This window comes from Saccostrea echinata, unplaced genomic scaffold (genome assembly GCF_033153115.1).
Source record: "Saccostrea echinata isolate AGI-Se365-2 ecotype Australia unplaced genomic scaffold, CSIRO_AGI_Sech_v1 ptg000005l, whole genome shotgun sequence".
Lineage (NCBI taxonomy): Eukaryota > Metazoa > Mollusca > Bivalvia > Ostreida > Ostreidae > Saccostrea > Saccostrea echinata.
The window spans coordinates 4,834,567-4,841,806 of NW_026889754.1; the positions used below are offsets into that span (position 1 = coordinate 4,834,567).

A 7,240-nucleotide genomic window follows, 5' to 3' on the forward strand; every position below is an offset into this window, starting at 1 on the left:
GAGAGAAGCAGAACAAAACACTTTGCAAAAAACACAGAACAAGCCCATATAAAGGATACACAAAACAGAAATATTTGAAAATGGCACATGATATTTTATATATGAAATAAAATGATTAAATTTGAAAAATTGCATAATTTTAGAGAAGACAAGAACAGAACAAGATATACTTACAAGCAAACATGAACTGAAGCACACATAGGACACACAAAACAGAAAAACTTGAATGATACATGAATATTTTCAGAAATGAAATGATCAAACACAATGATTAACACACACAAAAAAAAAACTATAGTTACCTGTCAGGTCTGTACAGAATATATACACAGTGTCCAACACAAATGGGATCATACTTACTTTTATTACTTGTCTTACCTTTGTACAATTTTCTGATATCCCTGTTATAATATAACAATTATGTAAAAGTTATTAAAGGTACATGTGTATTTAATTGTTTAAAAAGACAAGTAAATGAATAATATTTTTGCAAATAAAACAAACACCTTGATTAAAATTCCATGTTAAGAAAAATAACTTCAGGAAGAGAAATGAGTGATTAACTTTGCACTTTGTTCTGGTCACCCTTACCACTCCTTCAGAGTTTGTTTCACTCAAAATATTCTCAATTACCTCTGGTCCTCCTCTTTCATATGCCATCTTCAAATGTTGGTATGTCAAACCAGACTGGGCAATTTTTCTTAACATGTAATTTGAAACAATGTTTATTAATGGTTGCAAAGATACTAAGCATTCATTTGTCTTTGATTTGTACTCTATTGAAGATATTACATACTGTACACTAAAACTGTGTTTTAATAAAATATCATAGCTTATATTTAAATTCAATTCAAAACCAATGACTGCAATGCCTGTAAATCTTCAAGAGCTGAGTGGGCCTTATAGGACATAGACATACAATCTTTAACTAAAGTTCCCAGCTTGTAACACTTCCTACCTGGCAAAACTTCCCTTAGCACATACAAACTATCAACAAAACCAAATTACATGTACAATTTAAAACAGCTTTCATTAAAATGAGTGCATCGAATGCCCGTCCATTGTGACAAACAAGAAAGGGTTTGTTAAATTGTTTCAACCACTCTGTAAACTCTTCTAGGCATCTTTCAATAGATAAACCTTCAACTTTTTCCTTCGCAGCACAGTTAAGGAGGCTGGGGGGTCAACAAATTAACCACCAGATTTAACTTAATTTTTTAGATATGATATCTTAAGCTGTCAACTATCATTTGGCAAAGAAAAATTCAAAAATTTTAGTTTTAAAACTTGATCATTTTCTATATCTTCATATGGAGCTCTTCTTCTAAAGGAGATCAATATAGTCTAAAAATGGCCACAACCCCCCAGCCTCTTTAAGGTTGCAATAAGGAGGCGGGGCCTAATTTTTACGGGAAATGCTTTCTATGACATCACACAAATATATATGTTCTTCAAATTACCACAAAATGAAATGATTTGCTATTCTAAACTGTTGGATAGCTTTAAACTACATCAATACTTACTATTGCATGTATTTTTGTCGTTGGTTAAATCCCACAGAGCAATATATAAACAATTCACTGATCGCAATGCACTTGTCAATGTGACGTCATAACGCAAAATTTGTATGCAGTGAGAGGCGGGACAAGTTATATTTTATACAATGAAAAATGTATTTTGTAAGTAAAAAAAAAATTTATTTGCAGATATAAGAGGACATTAACTTGGATGCGATGTCTATTTATGATTTTATTCATATACTTCCCGTACATTTCCTAGACAAGCGATACTGCCGAATATTTGTATGCAGATTCACTGAAGGGTATAAGAAGGGTCGTAATAAATCTATATATTGCAAGGGCATACCCTCAATGAATTATGACAAGCTTTTACACATAAACTCAAGAGGTATGAAGATATTTGAAAAGTGCTGCGAACCTGATGAAATCTTGCAAATGAATTAATTATATCTATATTTAATGTACTTGACCAGCAAAATATTCAGCATACGGTCTAACAAACGTAATTTTAGCAATCATATAGTAGAATCTATATAGGTTCGCAGCACTTTTCACAAACTACAAAGAGTGTTGAAAATAATTATAAATTAAACTTAGATTTTTAACGTGGTTATGCCCTTGCAATATTGGAATTTATAGATGACGTCAATACTGCAGGTATATTTGCTAAAATCACGTGACTGCCACATAACGTCACAAGTCTAGGTAAGAATTCTAATCGTCCCCAACATGTAGTTTTCAACCACATTACATTTGTCTGATGATAGTAAAGTCCTAAAACGAATCGCCCATCCTTGAAAAGAATGTATTTTCTATAGAAAAATTCGCCGATATTTCCATTCGTCACCTTAACTGTACTGCGTTGTGATGAAACATCACCCTGTTGACAACATGTAATCCAGTTATAGCTGTGGCGCCTGCTGTTATTGGTGATTTAGGAATAACATACCTGTTAAAACTTTCTTTTTCAGTCACACATACCTATTTAGTGATGTCACAAGAAGTACCTTTAAAAAAATAGTAAACAAGCATTTTTATTTTACAAATATTTATGATGTAAATATAACATGTATTTTAGCAATATTTGACAAATTGCTCTGGTACATTGCATATCTATTTTTGATTACTACAAAGATAAGTATTATCTACCCAAGCCAGTTGTCTCGAGGTCAAAGTAAAGAAATGTATTCTTTCCATTTTCCACCACTTTGAGTGTTGGTGGGACTGTTGCAGGTATTTCCTGTGTGGTTTCTGAGGATGCTGTAGGGTTTAGGTCTACTGCGGTCTGATATGTTGTGCCTTCCTTTACTTCAGCTGTTGACTCCTATCATTTTTAATACATACATGTAGCATTGGAAATGGAAATGTGCAACTCATGTATTATATGAATACAAGTTCTGTTATATTACCATTACAAAACATATGTTTTAAAACATTGTTGAAATTAATGCAGAGTTTATATCAGCAAATATTTTAGCACTGACCTGTTTAGCTATTGATGACTTCAGTTCATAGCGCCGTTTTTTGTATGCTGTACTGGCCTTTCTGTTCCTGTTATACTGCCTTTTCTTTGATGCCCAAGTAAGAAACAATTGTGTATTCTTTCCCGGCGACAGTAATAAGTTGTCATAAACCTACAAGTATAGCAATATGTATAACACAGAAAAGAAAATGTACTTCTTTAAAAAAATAAGTAACTGAAAAATATCAACAAAAATACATGATGAAAATAATGAATATCTTATAACACAGATTAAACTTTAAGATAAGACACAAACCTTGGAAAGAACATCAGTGCCAATATTCTTTTGTGCAACAGCTGCTGCAACCCTGAATGCAGTGGACTCGGAACCACCATAAAAGCGGTTCTTTGGGTTTTTTGAGGAAACTATGTTGTTGAAGCTCTCATTTCCTTGAGTGCTGCCTATGTTAATCTATCAGCATTCTTGCTGAAAGCATCAAAGATATTTTGGAGGTCCTGTATTAGATCTTCTCCAGTTAAATATTTTCCATAAGGCAGGTTTCTTGGTTTGTATAATAATGGTTGCTTTAAAACTGAAAATATGTTTTGAAAATATACATGCAAACTGTATATTACGAATTATCATGCTTTCATTAATTAAAAGAAAACTGTTTTTCATTTTCTTAATTTTTTTTCATCATTATAAATCTCATAAATTACTGGATCTTACCCACACCAGTCTCCACATTGAGAATGGTCCCCTGATATATGTAAAGGGATAGCTCATAAATTAGTCTCCAATGACTCCCTATCTGTGTTACCCTTTACAGCGTAGGCAAAGCATTTAGTTTAGAGTTTTATAGTTTTCGGACCTAAAACAGTGTATTTCTTCTCTTAATTCAAATAGTCTGTCTGTAAAGTTCTTTTTTGTATGGTTGAAATCAAAGACTTTCTCAATATTTTCGTCAAATCCTACTTTTGCTCTGGAAAAAAAACCTCAAACAAATAAATGTTAATAAAAACTAGAGCAGAGCTCGTTGCAAAGCAACGAGTAGGTCTTCCGTTGGAGCTGCGAACAGGAAGAAGTGACCTTGAGTCAAGGTCATGCCACATTCTAAGGTTATAAGCAATCTTGTAAGGGGTATCAACTTGCAATGTCTCACCAGTAGAAAGACAGTTAAGGAATGTTGTTTCTCCGTTGATGACCTTGAACTCGTTCAAATGACCTTGCATCAAACCATGACACATTCTGGTTATAAGCAAACCCCATCTATGTGTTACCGACTCGACAAGTTAACACATGTTCTTTCAGACCATTCATCCAGTCAAAACATTCTTTCCTTAGTGACCCTAAATTTAATCAACAAAGCCGTAGGAACCGAGGGAGGGGGGGGCGTGCCCCCCAATAATTTTGCCGATATATAGATTACTATAGTAGACATAGGTACTATAGCTTGTGCCACCTCAATAGAAACGTCTGATAACCTTCTTCTTTTTTTTTTTGCTTGTCAAAGAATTTTTGGTAGTTGGTGACCTTTTTTTGCTTGTCAGGAAATTTATGGTAGTAGTGCCCCCTCAACTGTCAACTGAAAATGTATGGCTGTGCCCCCCCCCCCAAAAAAAAACCCTGAATTTGCTTCCTATGGGCCTGATCAAGGCAATGATACACTCTGTATGATATCAGCGATACCCTTTTGTGTGTTTCGCAGTTGACAAGTTCACAGTTTGCATTTATTGCATGATAGTGAGGGAGACATGAAGATTTCTTCGCCCATAAAAAATCATATTCCCCGAGGGCAACTTGAAGATTTCTTCGCCCATGAAAAATCATACTCCCCGAAGGCAACGCCCGAGAGAAATATGATTTTTCATTTGCGAAGAAATCTTTATGTCTCCCTCACTATTATGCAATAAATTGTTTATAATACCGAATTAACCAAAATGCAGGAATTACAAAGGAGATCCAATGAATAAAGCAAACATGCATTTGATGAGAACGATATGAAAGAGATGTAAGTTACAGGTACACCAATAGCCTCGTTTCATTAAAAAAAAAAATCCTACGTGACAAGTTTGTGTGATCACACCAGTAACATTCAAACACCATTACATTTTTACACATTTAAATCGACACAATCAATCAACGATAATATGCTGACGGTGCGACCGTTGGGCGAGTGCATTGTTCACTTAATTTTAAGATCCGCCTCTTCAAACAGCACGAGACATTTGGAACGTCTAGACTGTGACGTCTCATGACGTATGTTAGCTGTATTTCCATAAACGAATTTTGAAAAGTGCAAACATTTTAATAAAGAACGTTTAATCTAATATCTGTATGCAATTCCATTAATTAAGGTGATTTTTTGGGGTGAATTTTAAGTTGTTGTTACCGCGCGAACGAAGTTAGCAGCGTCGCTATAAACAATCTAACTCCTCACTCGTTTAATTGTGACGTCACAATCGTGAAACACGACGTTTTGTTGCAGGGCAAACATGATGGACACGTGACTTTCTCGGCCAATCAAATTCTATTTTACTAGTGATTTTTCACTTGTAAGCTAGTTTTCACAGAGGTATAATAAACGTTTTTTTTAGACCATACATCGAAATAAATTATCATAATTTCTATAGTCGTAATTTATTAGGTTCAACTCACTGCTTTAAAGGATCATTGTAAATGTTTTATGCCCAATTTGGATACTGAACAACATGTGATTTTTGAAACACTGATGCCCCCATATGGCATCTTATGGCAAAAGTTAAAAGTTTCTCAAATGCAAGTCAAACTCCATGGTCAAGATCAAAAGATAAAAAAAAAATGTTATTACCCAAATAAAGGTCTTGAACAAAGAATATACTGTGAAATATATACTTGTATGAAAGCCACAGCAGCAACAGTTTAAAAGTTATGGCCAAGGGTTAATTTCTTTAAAAGGTCAAACTCCAAGGTCAAGGGAACATAATTGTTTGTACTTGAGGGAAGGTCTTAATTGTTACAAGGAATACACATGTGGTATTAAAAAAGCCTTAGCACCAACTGTTCAAAAGTTAAAACCAAGGTTAAAGTTTTTCAAAAGTAGGACATAATCAAAGGTCAAGGTAAAATGGTCAAAATTAAAGGTATACAATGACAGGCCTTGTCACAAGAAAATTACCTATGTAATATAAAAGCCCTAGTACTAGTCATTCAAAAGTTATTGTCAAGGCTAAAGTTGTTTAAAAGTTGGTCAAACGCCAAGGTCAAGGTCAAATGGTCAAACATATTTATACCCAAGGAGGAGACTTATCACAAGGGATACAGATGTGAAGTATAAAAGCCATAGCACCAACTGTTCAAAAGTTTTGGCCAAGGTTATAGTTTGGTAAAATTTTGCGAAAGAGGATCAAACTCCAAGTTCAAGGTCAAGAGGTCAAATATGTTGGTACCTGAAGGAAGTCCTTGTTACTAGGAATACACATAAGAAATATGAAAGCAGTAGTTCCAACCAATCAAATTTTATGGGCATAGTTAAAGTTTTTGCGCACAAAGAGGCTAACACAGTCTAACAGACAAATAGACAGGTGGACAGGACAAAAACTGTATGCCCCCCGGATCTTCGATTACAGTAGCATAATAAAATGTCGGCGTCTTTGGGTTTTCGCATTGGCCTTAAATCTGAAAATCCAACGGATTACAAGGTGCATTACGATACGCTTTCACATCATGTTCTATAACCCAGAGCATATTGTCTGCAAAGATAAATATTTAATTCAGTATTTAATTAGCTATGCATAATTACCTATGTTGTTTTAAAAAGGAAATATAAAAAAAAAATATTTGTTTTATATTTTTCGATGTAGAGATATACAGAAAATGTTTTCCAATTTTAAGTCCTATCGCAATACACATTTAAAAAAAAGTGTGTGTTGGAGGGGGGGGGGGGTCATTACATTTTTGCTGGGATTCGCCTATGTATGATCGTAGAGAAACAAAGAGTGGGGAGGGTGCAAGCAGCAACTAAATCAAAATTTACATATTAAAACTACAACAAAAGACTATTTTCAGAAGGTCTGCCCCCCCCCCCCCCCCCGTACAATCCGTACAACGGACCTGTGAGAAAAATACTGATCGTACATTCAGAGTCCCAGGGCACCAGGAAAGAGTGGCAAAAAGAGAATATCGGTTTATTTCAGTCTATAAGTCGAATCAAAATATCTTTTCCTCAAGAGTCTTCTTTCTTTGAGTTCTTCCCAGTGATCGTGGGGGGGGGGGGGA

General features: G+C 34.6%; 1 long non-coding RNA gene across 1 annotated transcript; it reads right to left on the reverse strand.

The window, feature by feature from the left end:
* Window positions 1–326: 326 nt before the first annotated feature.
* Window positions 327–3,569, reverse strand: LOC133180004 (uncharacterized). Its single transcript, XR_009720233.1, has 5 exons — window positions 3,299–3,569; window positions 3,005–3,154; window positions 2,670–2,844; window positions 2,470–2,527; window positions 327–401 (listed from the first exon to the last, which is right to left on the reverse strand). It is a non-coding gene; the product is annotated as an uncharacterized LOC133180004 (long non-coding RNA).
* Window positions 3,570–7,240: the final 3,671 nt, after the last annotated feature.